This window comes from Lepidochelys olivacea (genome assembly GCF_965140295.1).
Source record: "Lepidochelys olivacea isolate rLepOli2 genome assembly, chromosome: 16".
NCBI lineage: Eukaryota > Metazoa > Chordata > Testudines > Cheloniidae > Lepidochelys > Lepidochelys olivacea.
The window spans coordinates 19,910,747-19,933,827 of NC_140426.1; the positions used below are offsets into that span (position 1 = coordinate 19,910,747).

The following is a 23,081-nucleotide window of genomic DNA, read 5'->3' on the forward strand; positions in this document are numbered from 1 at the left end:
CATGGCCCCGCTCTGTGCCTCAGTTTCCCCAAAATTGGGCATGTTACACTTACTCTTCTAGGGCAAGTGCTTTGAGATCTTCTGAGGAAGTGCTACATGTGATTACTACTCAGTGGAGTTAGACCATGGATGGAATTTAGATCAATGCAATCCCTTCCCTCTCTACATACTTTCCAACCACTCTGAACTCCGCCATCTCTCCCATTTTGCCCTTTTAGTAGTCCCTGCTTCTCAAATCTGGCTGCTTTGACTTTCTCTCATCTCCTTGCTGTTTCCTTGTGAATATGTATCCTTGACACTGCAGGAAAAGAGTGCATCCCTACAGAGTCAGTGCAGTCCCACACCCTTTCCACCAACACTGGGCAATTTTTAAAGGCCTTTTAAATGTTCCTCTCTTGTCTCCAATAGGTTTGAAAACAGAAGCATTAAATGCTTTTAAAAAGCCTGTAACACTGGGAAATATAAAGGACTTACCTTCCTCCTATGGACAAGCCCCCTGGTTTGTTTGAATTCAAAGTCTGCTCTCCCTGGAAAGCTACAGCATCCAAGGACATTGGCCTGTGCTAACAGAAGCACTCCATGGGGGAGAGTGTTGTTAATTTACATGCCATTGGGTTTGATTTTAAGCCAGGCTTTTTTCATCTGCCACCTGTTTTCAAGGTGCATGCAAAACCCTGAGCTTTCCAAGGTGGTACCATGAGTGGAGGATCCTACTGTGGCTTCCCAGAGCCTTTTCCTGCAATTAGCAGATCAGCCATGCAGGATGGTAGTGTTATTGTGACGAGCATCATGCATGATCAGAAAGCACTCCTGGCAGAAAGGCAACAATGTGGAAAATTCACTGAAAACCTCACATTTTCCAGGAGGTTCTGGTACTTTGCTTTGAGCTGGAGCCCTGGCCAATTCTTTCTCTGTTAATGGGCTGCCGTGCCTATGAGAGATCAGCTAACTCTCTGCACGAGATAGATTGCAGAGACCTCACACTAATCTGTATTTAGCAAGCCCTATTTTGGGAATGGAAGGGAGAAAATATAAGGGACCTGATCCTGTAAACTCCCCATGTAAGGTCCTGAGCATCCTCAACGAGACTTTGCAGCATCTGCCTCATAATCCCATCAGGTTGCATTAGTCTGGGTCACATCCCTGGTTGGAGTCTCACTGAAGTCGATAGTGCTATGCTGATATACACAAGCTGAAGATCTGGCCAATATGTTTCCTCCCAGCACCAGGAAGCCCATGGGTGGCCAAAGTGCTAGGGAGTTTTGCTGAGCTCTGTTTTTCCCCTCTAAATTTATGCTTTGCCCTCAGGTTGCCCCCGACACAGCTCCAAATGCTACGAGCCGCCTTGCCACAAAATGGGAATTCAAATTCCATCCATCTGCAGCTTTTAGCCCATAGACAGATCACAGCTTTGGCCCTGTTCATCGCTGCTTTACCCAGTGCTGCACTAGGGTAACTCCTCGGACTTTATGTGTAAATCTACAGTCACACGATGAAAAGAAAAGGAGTACTTGTGGCACCTTAGAGACTAACCAATTTATTTGAGCATGAGCTTTCGTGAGCTACAGCTCACTTCATTGGATGCATACTGTGGAAACTGCAGAAGACACTATATACACAGAGGTCACAAGTACTCCTTTTCTTTTTGCGAATACAGACTAACACGGCTGTTACTTTGAAACCAGTCACACCATGCTGGACCAGGGTCTCTCGTTAAAACAATGCATGGCGCTGCTAACTGTGGCCACCACAACGCTAGTCACTGTGGCTGACTTTTCACGAGAAGGTATGAATCTACTAAAGATGGGCCAGAGTGTAGACCTTGGACCTGAACAGCTCTGAAGTGAACAGAGGTTTAGGATCCAACCGCAGATCCTGATTGCAAAGCCGATCCCTTCTTCTATATTCTATAATGGGATGAGGCAAACCCCCAGATCGCTGAATTTTGATGGGTTAAAAACCGAGATTGAAATGTTGTGGCTTCGGACCAATTCTAGTGTGTGTGTGTGTGCTGGGACCAATTCTAGAATGTGTGTGGACTCTCAGCACATTGTTACCTTCACTTCCAGCGAGGGCTAATTTACTCATGGCAGTGCCACTCCAAATCAGATCCCTCTCTCTCTACATTCATAAAGATAAGTGTCATAACAAAGATCAGCCAGCCATGAATTACACTCACACTCATATTGATTGCTTTGCAGATAAAGACGTATTTTGGGGAAGTCATTTCCATGTGCAGCTGTCGCCGCTTCCCCCCCCCCCCCAAAACTGCTGCACGTGCCTAATCAAACTTGCCAGGGTGGTCATGCCCATGTCAGGAAAATCATTTACACATATTAATAAGGTACACGGAGAAATATGTATCCAGAGGAGGGCTTGCTTGACAAGGGGCTCGGTCAGGAGCAGCCTGAACCGTGCCATGATAACTATTCAAAGTGGATGAGCTTTCTGTTAACAACTTAATAACCATCGCCTGCTGAGAATGAGCTTCAGCCGAGGCTTTCTGCAATGAATGGCTGGTAATGAGCAGGTTAGGCTGGGGAGACAGGCCCTTGCTGTCAAAGCGGTGGTCTTGTCTACAGAAAGAGATGCAAAAAAGCTAGTTTGCCCTGTATCTGTTAACATAGGAGTTTAGGAATGAAGATGTGATGGTGATGAGCAGGGATAAGAACCTACATAGAATAGAATAGAATCACCAAACTGGATCAGTCCCCAGATACATGTAGGCCAGTATCCTATCTCCGCCAGTGGCCATAACGAGATCTTCAAGAGGAAGGTACGCTAAAGTATAGAGTACGCAGATAGTGTAATTAATCCACCCAGAGAGTCTCCTCTTAACCCCGAATAGTTAGAGATTGGTTTAAGCCCTGAATTGTGAGGTTTTTATAGCCCTTTCCAAAGTACTTTTTTGAAAGTATTTACTACTGTAAAAGTGGATTTTCTTATTAACCATATAAATATCCAGTCCTTTTAAGCCTTCTAACTTCTTGGCTTCAAGGTAATCCCGTGGCAATGAGTTCCACAGTCTAATTATGCACTGTGCACAAAATTATTGCCTCATCAGCTTTGAATGTGCCACCTTTCAATTTCAAAATGCCCCCTTGTTCTGGCATTATGGGAAAGGAAGTTCCTGATCTCCCATCTCGAGACCACTCATTATTTTATATAATCTTATTATGCCCCCCGCCCCGCATTCATCTCTTTTTCTAAAGTAAACAATCCCAGTTTTTTGTTGAACGAAAGTTACAGCATACTAATTAAATCTGCCGTGTCTAGTCTCCTGCAGGCAGCTGTTACTTTGCTGGAGTGTAGTAAAGGAGTAAACACAAGTTTAACTAGTACTAAAGCAAGAAAACCTTGTGTTAGTCTTGTCTCTGGACTTCCACACTTTTGGTGTCAGCGGCTATGTCACTTTTCAATCAAATGAACCTGCCGTACGTGAATCAGAGAAAAGCTGTAATTATAAATCCCAATTTAAGTCCAAGTTGCAAGAAATGCTTCTCACCATGTGGACTTTTGCCAGCTCTCCCTCTTGGGGCATGATTCTTCTGTTTCAAACAGTGGTGTAAATCAGGAGTAACTCCATTGAAGACAATGGGGCAGACTCTCAGCTGGTTTGATTTGGCATTGTTCCTTTTAAATCAATGGTGTTTCGTGGATTGACACCAGCAGCAGGTCTGGTCTAATGGGCCAATTCATTGTTGCTCTGCACCTTGTTTGGTCATTTTCAACAGTGCCACCTAAGTGCAAGGTGAGTGCGAAGCATGGGGAGGTTTCATACTCTCTTTGCACTGGCATAAAAGGTTCTACCCAAGAAGCAGGGCAATGAAGAACTGGGCCCAGTGGTCTCTTTTTTCCTTTCAGGCAGGTGTAAATAAAAACATAAGAACATAAGAAGGGCCACACTGGGTCCGACCAAAGGTCCATCCAGCCCAGTATCCTGTCTACCAACAGTGGCCAATGCCAGGTGCCCCAGAGGGAGTGAACCGAACAGGTAATGATCAGTGATCTCTCTCCTGCCATCTATCTCCACCCTCTGACAAACAGAAGCTAGGGACACCGTTCCTTACCCATCCTGGCTAATAGCCATTAATGGACTTAGCCTCCATGAATTTATCCAGTTCTCTTTTAAACCCTGTTATAGTCCTAGCCTTCCCAACCTCCTCAGGCAAGGAGTTCCACAGGTTGATTGTGCGCTGAGTGAAGAAGAACTTCCTTTTATTTGTTTGAAACCTGCTGTAACTGAAGAACCTGTACTGAACCCAATGGAGCTGAACTGGAGAACTGGGACCAATGGGGTTCCTCTGGTGTAAAAAAAAAAAAAAAGACGAAGAACCTTAGTGCCCAGATTGGACCCCGGACTCTCATCTCAGCTACACTGGTATGAATCCACATGGTCTGAATCACCTCTCCCTTGCTCCAGTATGAAACTGGAGTCGCCCCTCTGACTTCAGTGGAGTTTCTTTGGATTTACACCAGTGTGGGAGGAGAATGAAGCCCAGCGGGGTTCCTCCGGATTTACACTGGTGGAGCTAAGATCCAGAGCTGGCTCAGGGCCCTTCTGCTTCGTGACTGTGAATGTGCTGACACTGTGCAGGCCACCCACTGCCAGGACACACTGAGCAAGAGAAGCCACCTCTGTGTGCTTATTCTGGGGGAACAAGGAATTAGCCCTTGGTGAGCAAATTCCTTTGGCTGCTTGAGAGTCAGGCTCAATACTTGTGAACACCAGACAGATAACAAGAAATCAGACACTCGCTTAAAGGGGCTGCAGACAGGAACGGAATGCTGCAGCTGTTTCTAATGGGAATGAGCTGGGTGTCTCTCATAGCACATCACAGAATGGAGGTGGGGAAATGAAACACCGGGCAGACTATGAGGGGGAGTTAGGACCCCTATTGAGTTGTTATGATCAGAGATGTTAGGACAACGTGCAGTGGGGTTCAGATCCGGGGCGAGCTTGTGTGCTGTGCCCCACCCCCACATGACCCCCTCTGTCTGAGCTTGCGAGAGGTCCTTGGAACACAGGCTCAGAGGTGTTGTGCACAGGACATAAGGGGAGGGGGGCTTTTAGGGCCTCTTTATGCTGGACTGAGGCCTGGTCTGCACCTAAGGTGTAGGCCAATCTAGCTACGTTGCTTCGGGCTGTGAAAACATTGGTGCCATTAGCACCATTGTTAGATCGACCTAGGCCTTGGTGTAGACGCGACTAGGTCGACGGAAGGGTTCCTGCCTCTTGCAGATGGGAAAAATCACAGAAAAATGGAAAAAGCCTCTCTGTCGATGCTGGAAGTGTCTACACTAGGGTGCCGTAGCTGTGCCCTCTAGCGGCCGTAGTGTAGATATACCCTGGGACCCAAGCATAGGCGCTGACTCCATGGGTGCTCCAGGGCTGGAGCACCCACGGAGAAAAATTAGCAGGTGCTTGGCAGAGAGGGAGAAGGGGTCAAGCACCCCCTGGCTAGAGGGGAAGTTGGCGTCTATGGACCCAAGCAATCTGGGCCTCTGCCACAGACTTTTTGTGTGACTTTGGTCACGTCACTCTGGGCTTGTGTACACTTAAAATGCTGCAGTGGATGCTTCAGTGAAGACACTGCCTATGCCAATGGGAGGGATTCTCCTGTGGGCATAGGTACTCCCTGTCCCCGAGAGGGGGTAGCTAAGTTGATGGGATAATTCTCCCTTTGACCTAGTGCTGTCAACAGTGAGGGTTAGGTCTCCTTAACTGCATTGCTCAGGAGTGTGGATCTTTCACAACCCTGAGCGACACAATTATACTGACCTAATTTCCTAGTGTAGACCAGGCCTTAATATCTCTGTGCCTCAGTTTCCCATCTGTCAAACAGGGATAATGATCTGTCCTTTGTCCATCTGGACTATTTAGATTGTAAGCTCTTTGAAGCCAGGACTGTCTCTTTCTGTGTGCCTGAACGGTGCTAAGTATACAGGTGCTCTGATCCCTGCTGGGGCCCCTAGGCAGTATAGTAATATAAACCATCATAACTTTATGGCTCTGGTTTTTTCCAGCTGGGTGTTGGGTTGATTTTTTGGGTTTGCTTAATCCTGAAACACAAGGTGGAACGTGTCTAGAGGATGGCGTTGAACAACCCCTGCAAATATAGGTATAGGAACCCCTGCAGAGAGATTTCAGAGTAGCAGCCGTGCTAGTCTGTATTCGCAAAAGAAAAGGAGGACTTGTGGCACCTTAGAGACGAACCAATTTATTTGAGCCTAAGCTTTCGTGAGCTACAGCATCCGATGAAGTGAGCTGTAGCTCATGAAAGCTTAGGCTCAAATAAATTGGTTCATCTCTAAGGTGCCACAAGTCCTCCTGCAGAGAGAATTCACCAAGCTTTGCACAGCTCTGCGAATGAATTCTTCCCCCTCTACACCAAGGTAGGCAAGTATTTTACAGATGCTAAAACTGGGGCATGTGGAGGTTGAGGCTGAAGCTTTCAAACTTGGGTACCTAAGGTTACTCCTCTAACTCCATATATAGATAAATATCCCATTTTTAAGAGACACTGAACAGTAGCTCCCATTGATTCCAGTGGGAGCTGAGAATGCCAAAGTAGGATAATGAAAATATGCCCTCATGCTACAAATCCCATCCCCCAGCCTCTAAGTTTTATACAAATAACATTTTAAAACCAGAGAAACGAAGCCATTCAGTGCCTGATGCAATAAATGCTGATTTCCGAGGGCCGCGCTTCCTACTGTGATTAGGTGTGTGGAAACCAATAGGGTCACTCATCATAATGAGCCCTGTGCTCAGCAGTAAGTGTTGTAAGCACTGGACTCCAAAGGTCAGAACCTCAGCTTGTGTAAATTTGCAGAGCTCTACTGAATTTAATGACAGGTTTCAGAGTGACAGCCGTGTTAGTCTGTATTCGCAAAAAGAAAAGGAGGACTTGTGGCACCTTAGAGACTAACCAATTTATTAGAGCTCTAATAAATTGGTTAGTCTCTAAGGTGCCACAAGTCCTCCTTTTCTTTTTACTGAATTTAATGGAGCTCCTTTGATTTCCACCAGCTGAAGAGATGGCCCTAAGGTTTTATTATGTGCCGACTCCAATTTTTTTAGCAGGACAATCTTAATGTCATTTAAGAAACCAAACAGAAATATCTCTGAATTTTTGGAAAATAATGAAATAACTGTCTGCTACTTGTTGTTTTGGGAATTTTCTGAAAGAGGCTCTCTTGCTGGAAGGGTGCATCATAACATGACCCTATTTTTTAAAATTCAGAACACAAAAGAACCCAAAACCAGATAGAGACAAAGCAGGCTGCTCTCTAGTGCAGAAAGGTACAAATCACCCCACATTAGTCTAGGCTGTCTGACTCCAGATTAATTCTGATCACACTCGCAAACTTTCCTACAGAGCTCCCTATCTTAACAGCAGGACCAGTATTTAACGTGACAGCATGTAATTCTTACACTTTTCAGTACACCCCAGGTTTGAATTGGGACCAGTTCACTCTTATGGGTCCAATCCTCACCTTGTGTATAATGGTGGTTGTCATCAGCTGAGGCTCTGGCCCATAATATGTGAAATCAGCCACTCATTAGTGTCTCTTGCAATCTATCAGCACGTGGGGTGAAATGAAAACATACGCCATCTGCCAAATTGCCACCTGGAACAAATTTTTACAGCTGAGTTATGATCTGCTTTGGAAAGTAGGAGTTTTTCATTAACATTAACCATTTAGCAAAGTGCTTGGATGCTGCTGCTGAACGGTTTCACACCAGGTCTGCCTCTGCTGAATCCCGTTACGGAGTTCCCCGAATGAGTACCAGAAACAGGACAATGCGGTGTTCCCACACAACACGCACGTCGCAACATCGCCACAGCATTTCCATTAGCAACGTTGTACTGGTGTCATAAACCTTTGACTACCGCTTAGAATGCCAGCCTGGAGGTAGCCATGAGCACAGCTAGCCTCTAGCTCATTAGAGTGACATTTGTGACTCCCCTTTCCTCCCCCTTTCGTCTTCTTGTCTTGTCATTAACGAACAGGCCTGCCTTTCCCAAGGGACTTTGGGACTCTCTTACACACCTCTGTCTGCTGTCAGAGCCGCTCCATCCCTGTGTCCCTTTCCTTTCCCACAGTGGGTATGTCTTAATGTTTATGCTCATCTCTCATTCACTGCGGGTATGGCTACGCTTGAATATTTAGTTCTGTTTTAACACCTGGTAACTAACACGATGGTAAATTCTTGTGTAAACACAACTGGCTACAGACACTTGGTCTCTGTCTGCATTCCATAATGAAACAGATCAGTTAATCTGGAACCTGGATAAAAATTCAAGTGTCAATAGGAAGGCTGCCAGTTTGGCCAACCCAAGAGACTGAACCAAGGACTAAAAGCATGAATCTCTGTAATTGAGCACAGCCCTGCTTGACATCAGTGCAGTCTGTCTACATTAGAGGGGTGCACCAGTGCAAAACTACAGCAGTGTAGTTCCACCTGGCAAATTTCAGTCACACTTTATTAACCCTTTATACACCATTTATAAATAAAGCCTTAATATCGAGAGTTAATAGGTGCTGCAAGCATGTTACATGCTCTGTTGTTGTAGCCATGTTGGGCCGAGTTTACAGAGTTTTTCATCTTGAACAACAGGTCTTTGGCTGGGCTCTGGGCTAACCAGAATGCTCTATGCTTTAACCTTCATTTCTCTGTGCTAACCTAAGCACTTCCTGTGTTGCGTTCCAGTGGGCTAATAAACCCTGCTGTTTTGACAACGCTGTATGAGTGTCACTGCAAATACTTGGCGAGGCATGTTAATTCTGGAAGAGCGATCAAGTCTCTACCAGGAGTCTGTCTCAGCTGGACTCACTGAGCTGAGCTCACAGAGTGAAACAGGAGGGTGGGAGCCCCAGAGGTTCAGTTTAAGGAGGTGGTGAGTGGCTGGAAGAGTGAGGTCCCTTGGAGGTGAAGGGGTGCCATACCCCAAAGTGGTCTGACTTTTCCTGCACAGGGTTGGCTACACAGCCCGACCACGGAAGGAGTTCCTTCTAGAGACTGTTCCAAAGCTTGGGTTGTAGCACCAGAAGAACTCAGTGTAAGCCTGAAAGCTTGTCTCTCTTGCCAACGGAAGTCTGTCCGATAAAAGACATTACCTCACCCACCTTGGTCTCTCTAAGCATGTTCTAGACAGGAGCAAAATGTATTCCAGGTGGTTAGAAGCACATCAGTAGAAGGAAGTATAAAGGGTTATAAGTCATGGCTGCAAGCAGCCTGTTGGCCCTGTTGGATTCTATAACAATGGATTAAAACATCTATTAATGATTTGTTTACCCTTTATAAGCAATTTATATACAATGTAACCTTCCTACAAACTGTGACCGAAAGCGTTCTAGTGTGGACAGGCTTTTAATGTGCACTCCGAATCCTAATGCTCTCTCTCTCTCTCTCTCTCTGCTAGGAAGTTGTCCATTCATTTATAACAAAACAAACAAACAACAACAACAAAAGAACTCCCTCCCACCCCTACAAAAAAACAAATCAGACTTTGTCTGCTGGGAACATTTTGATTTAAAAAAAACCACATATTTGACTATAATCTCCCTTTTCTTTTAAATAGCTGTCGTGGAAAATTCACTTGAAATCAAGGTATATAAACCTGTATTGTTTTGCTCCTGGCTAATTAGGTAAGTGCACCTCAGAAGGATCACAGCTAGACTTGTTAACCAGACTTAGTCACGCAGACAGCACCCTTTACAACTACATGGAAAACCAAAGTCACTGCTGTTTGGCTCAGAGGAAAAGCTGCCACTCTGTAATACAGACATGTTGCTTCAAAGAACGAGGTGGGAGTTGGGAGAAAGAGAGGCTATGCTGTGGAAGCAGTCAAGTACAAGGACCCCTGCTTCAACATGGTTGTCCTCCAAAACAATTAAACCACATGTTATTCTCACAGTGTCGATGGGATTGAATTATATTCCAACTACTTTTCTGTAGCATGGGGCACTCAGTTTAAACATGGCGTGGTCCTGCCTATGCTGCTAGATTAACACGTAATCATGTTGGGAGACAGATGTGTTGCAACTGGATGGCTCAGCGTGGTTGTCCCTCGAGTGAATGCAGGCCCCTGTTTCTCTCCATCCTCCCCCTCACTGTGGCTGCAGAGGAAACATGACTGAATTAAATGTTGGCAGCTTTCAGGATTTTCCTTGGAGCCAAGCAGCAGTGAGTTTGATTTTCCAGCTAAGTCTAGGAAGGCTGGCATTTTTGTCTGAGTACAGCAATATATCTGGCTGCGATAGTTCAGAGCTGACCTTGCTTAAGCACAGAATAAATACCCCTGGATTTCCATTGAATTCTCGGTAACTTCCCTCTAAAAATGGGGCTCACATGAAAATAATGGAGCAAAGAGTTTTTAAATGCTCCACGAGTTCCCATTCTTCGGGCCACAGGGGCACCTGAGGTCTGATTTCACACTGGGGCATTCAAGAGCAGTTCTACTGAAGTTAGGACAAGAAGCAATGGGCTTAAATTGCAGCAAGGGAGGGTTAGGTTGGACATTAGGAAAAACTTCTGAACTGTCAGAGTGGTTAAGCACTGGGATAAATTGCCCAGGGAGGTAGTGGAATCGCCATCACTGGAGATTTTTAAGAGCAAGTTGGATAAACACCTGTCAGGGATGGTCTAGATAATACTTAGTTCTGCCATGAGTGCAGGGGACTGGACTAGATGACCTCTCGAGGTCCCTTTCAGTCCTATGATTCTATGATGCCAGTGGAGTTACACTGCTGTAAAACTAAACAGGATCAGGCCCCACATGGTCTCTAGCTTCTTCCGCCCATGGATACAAGGGCTCACAGTCAGTGAGAGGGGAAGGTGAAAGCATTTCCAGAATGCCTGTCTTTAAAGAAAAACTCTAATGTACTATAATAGATACAGGGCAAATGGCGTTATAAGGTGTAACCAAGAGAAGAATTTGGCCCATTCTGTTAATGGACAAGGAAGCTGCTGTCTTCACCAAGGCCCCTATTCAGCAAAAGCACGTAGTCAGGTGCCCAAATCCCATTTCAATCCTAACTCCAATGGGCTCCTTTGAGCATCACCACACGCTTAACACCAAGTACATGCTCGGTTCTCATTGATGTCACTGAGACTTAAAACCTTGCTTAACATTAAGCAAGTGGTTAACCGCTTTGCTGAATGGGAACCCAAACGCTGAGCTACAGTTCTTGGGCATATAATAGGCATCACAGAAACCTGGTGGAGTGAGGACAATCAATGGGACACAATCATTCCAGGGTACAAAATATACCGGAAGGACAGAACAGGTCATGCAGGGGGAGGAGTGGCACTGTATGTGAAAGAAAATGTAGAATCAAATGAAATAAAAATCTTAAATGAATCCACATGTTCCATAGAATCTCTATGGATAGTAATTCCAGGCTCTAATAAGAATATAACAGTAGGGATTTATTATTGACAACCTGACCAGGACAGTGATAGTGACGATGAAATGCTAAGGGAGATTAGAGAGGCTATCAAAATAAAGAATTCAATAATAGCGGGGGATTTCAATTATCCCCATATTGACTTGGGTACATGTCACTCAGGATGAAATGCAGAGACAAAATTTCTCAATACTTTAAATGGCTGCTTCTTGGAGCAGCTGGTGCAGGAACCCGCAAGGGGAGAGGCAACTCTCGATTTAGTCCTGAGGGGAGCGCAGGATCTGGTCCAAGAGGTAACTATGACAGGACCACTTGGAAACAGTGACCATAATATAATAACATTTAACATTCCTGTGGTGGGAAGAACACCTCAACTGCCCAACACTGTGGCATTTAATTTCAGAAAGGGGAACTATGCAAAAGTGAGGAGGTTAGTTAAACAGAAATTAAAAGGTCCAGTGATTAGAGTGAAATCCCTGCAAGCTGCATGGACACTTTTCAAAGACACCACAATAGAGGCTCAACTTAAATGTATACCCCCAAATTAAAAAACACAGTAAAAGAACTAAAAAAGAGCCACCGTGGCTTAACAACCATGTAAAAGAAGCAATGAGAGATAAAAAGGCATCTTTTAAAAAGTGGAAGTCAAATCCTAGTGAGGTAAATAGAAAGGAGCATAAACACTGCCAAATTAAGTGTAAAAATGTAATAAGAAAAGCCAAAAAGGAGTTTGAAGAACAGCTAGCCAAAAACTCAAAAGGTAATAACAAAATGTTTTTTAAGTACATCGGAAGCAGGAAGCCTGCTAAATAACCAGTGGGGCCCCTGGACGATTGAGATACAAAAGGAGCATTTAAAGCCGATAAAGTCATTGCAGAGAAACTAAATGAATTCTTTGATTCAGTCTTCACGGCTGAGGATGTTAGGGAGATTCCCAAACCTGAGCCATCTTTTGTAGGTGACAAATCTGAGGAATTGTCACAGATTGAAGTGTCACGAGAGGAGGTTTTGGAATTAATTGAGAAACTTAACAATAACAAGTGACCGGGACCAGATGGCATTCACCCAAGAGTTCTGAAAGAACTCAAATGTGAAATTGCGGAACTATTAACTATGGTTTGTAACCTGTCCTTTAAATCAGCTAGTGTACCCAATGACTGGAAGATAGCTAATGTAATGCCAATATTTAAAAAGGGCTCTGGAGGTGATCCTGGCAATTACGGACTGGTAAGTCTACCGTCAGTAGCGGACAAATTAGTTGAAACAATAGTAAAGAATAAAATGGTGAGACACATAGAAGAACATAAATTGTTGCACAAAAGTCAACATGGTTTCTGTAAAGGGAAATCATGTCTTACCAATCTATTAGAGTTCTTTGAAGGGGTCAACAAACACATGGACGGGGGGATCTAGTGGACACAGCATACTTAGATTTCCAGAAAGCCTTTGACAAGGTCCTTCACCAAAGGCTCTTATGTAAATTAAGTTGTCATGGGATAAGGGGGAAGATCCTTTCATGGATTGAGAACTGGTTAAAAGACAGGGAACAAAGGGCAGGAATAAATGGTAAATTTTCAGAATGGAGAGGGGTAACTAGTATTCCCCAAGGGTCAGTCCTAGGACCAATCCTATTCAACTTATTCATACATGATGGGGACAAAGGGGTAAACAGTGAGGTGGCAAAGTTTGCAGATGATACTAAACTGCTCAAGATAGTTAAGACCAAAGCAGACTGTGAAGAACTTCAAAAAGATCTCACAAAACGAAGTGATTGGGCAACAAAATGGCAAATGTAATTTAATGTGGATAAATGTAATGTAATGCACATTGGAAAAAATAACCCCAACTTTACATACAATATGATGGGGGCTAATTTAGCTACAACAGGTCAGGAGCAAGATCTTGGAGTCATCATTGGATAGTTCTCTGAAGACGTCCACGCAGTGTGCAAAAAAGCAAACAGGATGTTAGGAATCATTAAAAAAGGGATAGAGAATAAGATGGAGAATATCTTATTGCCCTTATATAAATCCATGGTAAACCCACATCTTGAATACTGCGTACAGATGTGGTCCCCTCATCTCAGAAAAGATATACTGGCGTTAGAAAAGATTCAGAAAAGGGCAACTAAAATGATTAGGGATTTTGAATGGGTCCAGTATAAGGAGGGATTAAAGAGGCTAGGACTTTTCAGCTTGGAAAAGAGGAGACAAAGGGGGGATATATAGAGGCATATAAAATTATGAGTGGTGCAGAGAAAGTGAATAAGGAAAAGTTATTTACTTGTTCCCATAATATAAGAACTAGGGGCCACCAAATGAAATTATTGGGCAGCAGGTTTAAAACAAATAAAAGGAAATTCTTCTTCACTCAGCGCACAGTCAACCTGTGGAACTCCTTGCCTGAGGAGGTTGGGAAGGCTAAGACTATAACAGGGTTTAAAAGAGAACTGGATAAATTCATGGAGGCTAAGTCCATTAATGGCTATTAGTCAGGATGGGTAAGGAACGGTGTCCCTAGCTTCTGTTTGTCAGAGGGTGGAGATAGATGGCAGGAGAGAGATCACTGATCATTACCTGTTCGGTTCACTCCCTCTGGGGCACCTGGCATTGGCCACTGTTGGTAGACAGGATACTGGGCTGGATGGACCTTTGGTCGGACCCAGTGTGGCCCTTCTTATATTCTTAAAACTAGCCCTACTAGTAATAATACCTAGTTTTTATAGAGCACTTTTCATCTGTAGGTTGCAAAGTACTTTATAAAGGAAGGTCAGTGTCATTTTACAGATGGGGAAACTGAGGCATAGAGAGGGGAAGTGACTTGCCCAAAGTCACCCAGTAGAAGAGCCAGGAATATAACCTAGTTCCCTGCCAAGCGCTTTAGCCTGTCCACAAGCCACAGTCCCATCAACTTCAGTATGTTGCACTCCCTTTACTAAGGCTGAATGTGGTGTGTTAGGTCCTCATCCGCATCAGCGGACTGGACTTCCCGTTGGGAAATGTCAGGAGAACAGCAGCTGCCCCTACAGTACCACGCGACACTGCAACGGGCATTTCTAAAATTTCTGTTTCATGGTAAATATTCGTGTGTAAGAGTTTGATCAAGCACAACTGTAGCTAAACGGGAGTTCAGACATTGACACTCCAGTGACAGCAGGATCAATCCCTAAAGGTTTGTTTCACTAGCTAAAAGAGTCTTCAGAGTCCTTTAAATAAACAATATCCCCCCCTTTTTCCCCATCGGTAAGGTGCCAGTTCAGGACTGGCTGCTTTGATCTGCCCTGATCTGCTTCATTTCCAGAGAAGCCAGGCGGGGAGTGAGGCATGGATCCAGCGCACGAGCCAGAAATTTCACAACAAAATCCTGGCTAAACCTCATTGTCACCTCTCCATTTTTTTCTAATTGACCAGGGTTTGTCTTTGGAAAGAATGGGCCAATTCCAGTCTACGGACCTGATCTGAACAGACATACCTGGAGCCATTTGCAGGATCAGGGCTACCATTGCAGTGGTATAAATCAGGAGAATAGCACCATGGTTTTCACCCAAGGATCTCTAAGCAGTAAGGGCTAGATCACGGCTTGACAAAGGAGCGAGAAGGGGTAAGTTGCCCCGTCTACACAGACTACCCAGATCTTGGGGTTGGGCACGTCGAAGCTTCCCGTCTGCTTACTCCTTACCTGGCGCTGGTGGGCAGGGTGCGGGGGAATGACCGGAACTGTGGCTCAATGCCTTCTACTCACTGGCAAGAGTAGATGAGCCAGCAAGGGTAAAGGGGTAGTAATTTGCTGCAGAAACTACCCCTGCCCACAAGGAGGAAGAATTGTGTTTCTGAGCCAGAAAAGCCTCTTGGGTTGGTGCAATGTATGCCCTGTGCTTTGGTCTAGCCCTAATGAATGAAGTCACACAACTCTGAGCAGTAGGTAAATATTAATAGAACCCAGGAGTCTCAATTGTCTGCTTTAACCACTAGCCTAGATGCATTAAAGACGGGGAGAGGGAGTAGGAAGATTTTTCAGTCGATATTAGCATGAGTAACAGTTGGAGCCCAGGTCAGATGTTGCTGTGAAACTGAAGCTACCTACACAGATAGGGTAGGTGTGTTTACAGAAATGGACTATGGGCTTTCAGCAAAAGACAGCACACATCCGCTCTTGTTCCTGTCGTTTGGCACCAAACCCTGCTTGATTGTGGACTCGGTTACACATGTTCTGCTGCTTCGTTACTCATGCATGCAGGTGGACTGGGGAACCCTACTGCACCACAGGAACTGCAGGCAGGAAGTCAGCATAATGACTGAAATCAGACATCTGTTAAACAGCATGTGTGACAAGGCGTGCACTCTGACACGAGTGTGAACTAGATGGCAAGGAATTTTTAGAACACTACTATATTTTGCAATGCCATGTATATATGTGGGTGAGAATTGTCAAATAGGGAGTGTAAATTTAGTCTCCTAAATCAAAGTGGCATGATTTTCAGAAATGCTAAGGAGCCACAAATCCCATTGACTTCAATGGGTGCTCAGTGTCTTTACAATCAAGTCCCTTTTATTTAGATGCTTAAGTATGTTTTTAGGAGACTACCTTTAGTCATCCAAGTTTGATATTTTTGGTTGTAATGCATTTATATACTGTATATAATAATAATTAATATAATGTATATTTATCTTCCATTCATGGATCACAAAGCATAGTCTAGCAGTGCTGCCAACTCTCACAATTTCATCATGAGTCTTGCAATATTTGTTTTCTTAAAGCTCCAGCTTCAGGAGTCATGTGACTATGAGGGATTTCGGCTTTCATGCCCGTTTGTGGAGAAAAGCTTGGAAACACAACCATAGAGTATCCTAAACCAGAAGACAAATAAAATAAGCCCCAAAATTATTATTGAAAGGAACCTCATGATTTTCAAGCCAATCCTGTGATTTTTTTAAAGCCTGATTCATGGTTTGTGAATGCTTGTTGTTCGCAATATAATTATAAGCCGTATTGAAAAAGCCTCTCAACTATCCTGGGAAGCAGATAAACCTCATTAGCTCCAGGTCACAGATGGGGAAATGGAGGCATGGGGATGTTAAGGCCAAAATTTGCAAATTTAGGTGCCTAAAGTTAAGCGCGTAAGTAAGTGGCAACATCTGCAGCCGTGCTATGCACCAAAATCTCCCACTGACATTTGGGTCACTCCTTTGCCTTATGCCTCAACCTTCCGTTTCATTTAGACAAGCCACTCCAGTTTCAGGTTCTGGGTTCCAGACCCAGAGGAAGGCTGTTTTCTGTATCCCTGCCCGCCCAGAAGTAGGAAGCACGGGCAACCTCAACACAAGCCTGTACTCAGGAGATTTTACATACCAAAGGGCATGCCAATAGTGGAGAGAAGCATCCACATTTCTGGATGGGGTGGGATGGGGTGATCTGAACTCATCTTGAATTCCAACACTCTGCAGGCTAAGCCTCTTGCCTGTGTCATGGCATGGCCTGCCCTGATCCTTTCCCTTTCCTGCGCCGTGTTTCTTCAGACTCTGATTTACAATGCTGCAGCCCTCTGCACTCCTTTCCTGCGTGCTGGCTGCCAACATCCGACCACCGCAACTTGCCAAGGTTGTGCGGAGCCTTTGTCTGTCGACTCTGAGAACTTCTAGTCAGTTCCAAGGGCAGGCCCTTGGTCAGAATCCAAACAGCAGAAAGAGGTAATAAAAAAAACCCCTCCCCATGGGACATGCAGGGGAGAGCATTGAAAAGGAAAATAGCGTGACAAGGACATCTGTCCTCAGGTGGGGTGATGTTGAGAGGTCTGCTCTTGACAGATTTAATCAGCTGAGTGAGCTTCCTCCAACACTACCTCTCCCCTTGGCACTGGCAGCTGGAGGAAAACGATAAATCCATCTGTCCTAAGAGAGAAGTAAGGGCCCTGGGGTTGCTGCATTCTTCCAGGCACTTCATCCCCATTAGATGCATTAAAAGGAAGGTGCAGATCCTAAAGCTTCAGGAGCTCCACTAGGAACAAGTCCTCTCCGAGCAGCATCAGCCCCCACAGACCACAGCCTGGGAGCAATGCAATTGTTGGAGGCAAGTCAGCATAGCAGCCCATTGTGAGTAATATGTGCCTCGTGGATTTGGATGATCTGTGTGTCTCACTTCATCGCCATGACCGATTTTGCTGTTGTTGCATAGAGCGAAGTGTGGTTAACACTGGATTTCATAAGCCAGATCTCTAGCTGGGACAGATAAACAGAGCTGGTTGAAAAACAGAATTTCCATCCCATGGGAAATTCCAAGGTTTCATCCAGCCCCGAGGCAAGACAAGAAGCCAAAATCTCAGAATTTCCCCAAAATATTTAATTTCAACCTTATCGAAACAGGTCTTTTAGTCTATTTATTAATTGATTATATGACTATATTATATTGTAAACATAAAGGGTGGAATGATAACATTGAAACAAAATGTTTTAACCTTATTGAAACTGAACGGGTTGGTAATTTCCTGTCAAAAATGGGAATGAAGTGGAAATGCTCCCCAAAATGGTTCCATTTTGTCGCAGCAGCATTTTCCGACAGGAAAACCTGTCCTGCTGAAAGATTTTTAACCAGCTCTACAAATAAGCAGAGCTCCCCTGACTTCAGCAAACATGCACTGACTTACATCAGGTGGGGATCTGATCCCTCCTCTCTCTCCCCTCCCTCCCTGTCCCCCACACTGGAGGTCTTAAGTTTAATAGCAGCCAGCCAGTGACAAGTTGCCTAGAGTGCAGTCTGCGACCAAATGCCAAGGAGCGACAAGCAAAAGGGCAGCAGGCAGTGCGAGAAGAGACAAGGAGCCAGTTCAGAGGCAGATAGTTGGGGACTGTTCCTCTCTCGCTCTGTATGGACACAGAAAACAAGCTGCATCTCCTCTGCTTTGGAAGATTTGGGGGCTGCAGGAGGTTTGAGAACTTGGGGGCATAGCTGACCCAACGTGTCACTTCCTCCCCAGGAGTGGATCATCAGAATAGGGGATCAGAGGGGGACCTCAGTGGAAGGCTAATGAGCTACTTGTAGGAATTCCACTACCCGAGGCCAACAACAACCCCACCAGCCTGCAGTCACCCACCGAAACAGTCACTGAATGTTTTGCTGTTCTTTTATCTATGTGGTAGGCCTGTCCTAGCACCCCAATCAGGGGACCAGTGGGGACCATCTAAGATGCTTAGGGATCCTTTACATTGGTAGCCCTGGAGGATTTCAGGATCAGCCTTGTCTCTGAGCCAAGGCTGCTATCTGTACCCTGGTCTCCAGCATCATGGAAGCCTGTTACAAAGAGCCCTGGTATAACATCTTGCCTATGCCATGCCTAGCGCGCTCGGCTCTCACGAGAGAGCATGCTGTCATTGTCAGAAGAGGTGCCTCCTGCCTACTTAGCTGGGAGAGAAAGGCTGATTTGTGCTGAGGCAGGAGAGAGGAATTGGGGAGTTGCTGCCAGGTTTTGTGTGCACATTTGGTTTGCTTTTGTTGTTGCTGCAGCTAGGGTAGGAAGCCAGAGTTTGCAGGGCTCCCCAGATAATGGCCCAGGCTACTTACCAGCTGATCCTTCCCCATCCCTCTTCTCCCCCTCGCTCTGCTCCCTGCCAGTCTCTGGTGGGTTTCAGTGCCTGGAAACTCTCTGTGTTTCAAGCTGCTTGCTTGGCGGAAGCTCCCAGCTTGTGACATGGAGGGCTGTTATTGATCGACGTGGTGGCTAACGGTAATGAAATCGGACAGCCCTGCAGCGCAGAGCGGGGCCTGCTGAGCCTGATGTAATGCTGCCAAGAGGCGCTGCTGCGAACAAGCCTCGCTCGCTGCTGGAAACCCTGAGTTAGAATTAATCCAATCCAGCCTAGCCGTTCAGCTGGGCAGGTACTCTCCAAGTCCTTGCTCTGAGGAGCGGAAGGCAGGCCTCGCAGAGGCTCATGTGACCGGCACATTCCTGGCACCGTGCCTGGTGGACTCCAAGGGGGGAAAGCATTCCGGATCCCAGCCTTGCCTCCTGTGGGGATTAGAAACAAGAACAAACCCGCCAAGCTCCAGTGGATTCAGAAGGATCACACACAACTGGGTGGGCGCCACAGGGGCGTGGTGGGGAAGACATGCCCCCGAATTCTCTCTCCCCGGCTGAGGGCTGCAGCTGCGGGAGGGAGGGTGCGGGCCACAGCACTTCAAGGGGCAGGAATGATGGCGTTAGGGGGCTGTGCTGGGGTGGCAGCTCAGGGGGGAGTTTTTAACATCAGGTTCCTACTTTCCCCTCCCTCCTGCCATTGTTTTAGGCCAGGCGTATATCCCCTGACTTCTGTGTCCCTTGCCCATAGGAACTGCTATACCTAACCAGACCAGTGGTCCATCTAGCCTAGAACCCTCTCATTAGCAATGGCCAGTACGAGTTACTTTGGAGTAAGGTGCAGGAAAACCCCATCATGGGCAAGTCTGCTGTCTGCAGGGGAAAGTTGGTTTATGCTCTCTAGCATGAATGTTAAATCCCTCTTCTCTTTTTGTCCCATCTATTGAATCTGTAGTTGTTCTCACCATCCAAGGGCATGCCTAGCCCTTCTGTGACTTTTACTAAGCTCTTGACCTCAATGCCATCTCATGACAATGAGTTCCACAGGTCAATAGTCTCTAATACACTCTCCCCAAACACCCATTCTGCCTTGCCCGGTTGTAATCAGCTGCCCGTCTTAGGCTCATTTTCTGGCTGAGGAAGGGGAGACGAGCCCCGTCCAGGGGTTGCTCGTAGAGAGTGGGTACGTGTCATTGCAGGGCATGACTCCAGCAGGTGTAATTCAGCAGCCTCACCTGCCACAAGCTCACCCACACAGGCAGGTGGGCCAGCTTGAATTCAGGTCAAGCCTTCCCCTCCACTCAGAGTCTCCTTTTGGGCTTCTCACATTGCAGAGAATAGGGGTCCACATGCCAAAGGACCAGACTGTATAAGTACAGGTGTGCTTTTCTTTCATAATCCGACCTTCTGAGTGAGAATGGTGGTAGGGGCGCTGCATTCCCCTGCATGGTGCTAGGGGGCGCTGCAGTGCAGGAGGGGCTGTCTCATACATAAGAAGCAGCCCCATCACCCTGCTGCCAGGGGACGGCAGATTTCCGTTCCAGCTGGGGCCTGTCTCCCCGCAGCTTTGGCCCTGTCGTACTCCAGGCTTGCTCTGCTCAGCTATTGGCTCTTTGGAGGAGAAAGGATTGTGGGCACCTTGCTCACTGGCCCTCTATCCTTTCCCCTCTCAGAGAACTTCTTACCACTGAGGGCCTACAGCAAAAACCAAGGAGTGAATCAAGCCCTCTATCTATAAACGAAAGGCAGCGTGGCCTAGTGGTTAGCACCACGGCGCTGGGAGGCAGAGCCCCTAGGTTCTTCCTGAACTCCTGCCTCACATTGGGAAAGCCACTTAAACTGCTCATCAGATTCCCCCTGCCTGCACAACAGAGACTGCAATACCCACCTGCCCCACAGGGGTGTCGTGATGCTCAATTAACCCCCATTTGTAAGGCTGCTTGAGCTCACTGCCTGAAAGATGCCCCATCAGTGCAAAGCACCCCTATACTGGCCCTATAAGGCGCTAGTCACGCGACAGGCTATAGTCAAAGATATATGTTGCCAATATGACATGCCAGATGCTGCATTCATGGCAGATTATTACATGCCTCAAGTGCTGCTACATTGCGGGAGGTTTGGAGGGTAAGTGACTTTAACCATCTAAGCACAGCAATAATCCCTTAGAAATGAGCTGCCTGGAGTGTTGTTTTCTTTCTTTACTGAAGCAGAATTTAGCAATAAAAATAAAACAAAAGGCCAGATGAGGACCTTTCCTGGAACAATGCTCATCATTACACTGACAGGAGCCTTCATCCAAGGATCTCAAAGCACTTCATATAGGTGTTTAACAACTGGACCCTTGAGATGGGGAAATAGCTTCATCCCCAGTTTACAGATTCTTGGAAGAGGTGCTCCCAGCCAAGAGCGGGACCCCGTTGTGCTAGGCGCTGTGTAAATGCACAATGGGAGACCATCTTTGAGCTTAAATTCTAACAGGACAGACCAAGAGTGAGAGCAGAAGCTGCAGCAAAGATTGAAAAACGACCGTGGCAGGATTGCGTAGTGAGTTAGAGCTTCAGCTAGGACTGGATTCCCGGCACTGTGCGCTAACCACTAGACCACACTCCTGCCACACAGTGTAGACATAACTGGCGGCCATTCAGAAAGCTGTTTGTGTCCCATGTTCTAAAGTCCTTCATCATCATGTGTATGTAAGGTTATCCCTCTCTGTACTGGCTGTACTCCCCTTCTCTCTGCTGGCTGTCTACTTACTCTGAAGTAACTTTGCTCTTTGTTCACTGACAACGTAACACTGGACTTTACCCAAGAGGGCTCTGCTGTCAATGAAATCACAGGAATGGGCTTGTATAAACATTCAGCTTCCAGAGTCCCAGCAACTGCACCAGCCACATGCCTCCAACATTGCTATTTCCAGAGTTGGATGGCTGATTGCCTCTAACCTGCTGAGTGTTACAAATGGCATCTTTCAGGCCTGTGAAAGAGGAGGAAGGGGCGGGGAGACATCGGATGGCGGCTAATAATTGGATTTCTGCTAATGCGGAACATTCCCTTGAATAGGTTCCTGATGTTTAGTTGCTCATGGCAGGGTTCAAAGAGAGAAAAAGCTACGGGGTTGGACAACAATCTGGAGCTGTTTTCAGAAGGGCACTGTCAAGTTCTTGTGGTCAGGAACTGAACATAGCTTTCAAGCTGCCCATTTTCAGTGGAGAATGTGCCCCTTACTATAATGCTAGATGGTGGAAGTGGCTGGAGAAAACTGACCCTTTCAGTACTGAGGAGTTAAAAATGAAATAGATAACCTAGGTCCTACAAATAGACCAAACAATGCAATAGCAGATGGAGCATGTGTCTCTGATTTGTGTGTAAGCTGGGAAGGGCCACATCCGCTTATATTGGGGATAATTCAGCTCTGTAAGACTGGATTTAACCCCTGCCCTCCCTCACCCCTGCTAAAAAAGAAGTGCAAGGCATTGTTATTTTTATATTTTCATAAGTCAACATGTGGCACTTGCATTGAGACAGAACACCAGGTGGCTGAAGTCAGTGGAGAGACTCCAGGATGACACTGTCTGTAACACAGTCTCAGCAAAGGTGTGTGTTCCAACAGGACATGGAGACAGAGACCGACATAGCAGCAAGAAAAGACTTTACAATTGGTCATTGTCTGCTTCTGGGCTGGGCAGAATTCTTAAGAGCACCCCCAAACTAGAGGGATTTTTTGTTTGTTCAGTAACCAAGGAGAGTTAAGAGGTTTAGAAGTGATTAAAAGGCCATTTTCTTTCCTTCAGCTAGAGCACACCAGAAATGATCCCTGGACAATGCACATTCAAGCATATAGTATAGAAGGATTAAATAAATGCACACACTTATAGGGACTGTTCTCTGTTTTTCCCCTGTGTGTTCCCAGAAAGGATTTCAAGCTGAACAAGCAGTGAAGACAGGAAGAATACCAAGGGTTCTTAAGCTCTGTCATGCAATCGTCTAAATGACCTTTCTCTAGCAAAGCACCAACTATCAGACTATGGATTTATCCTGAAGAAATGTGAGTTCTTTGTTCTGGAATTGCACATCTATTTCACAAGCAGAAATGGCA

At 45.9% G+C, this 23,081-nt stretch overlaps 1 long non-coding RNA gene across 3 annotated transcripts in view; it reads right to left on the reverse strand.

The window, feature by feature from the left end:
* Positions 1-19,128, reverse strand: part of LOC311532013 — a 33,962-nt gene extending 14,834 nt beyond the window's left edge. For 2 of the 3 annotated variants that reach the window (XR_014714320.1, XR_014714321.1), the window contains exon 1: positions 475-521. This is a non-coding gene — a long non-coding RNA (uncharacterized lncRNA). Of the gene's footprint in view, positions 1-474; positions 522-7,500; positions 7,636-18,972 lie in introns of those variants that run through there. The other variant, XR_014714319.1, reaches the window with a different exon arrangement.
* Positions 19,129-23,081: the final 3,953 nt, after the last annotated feature.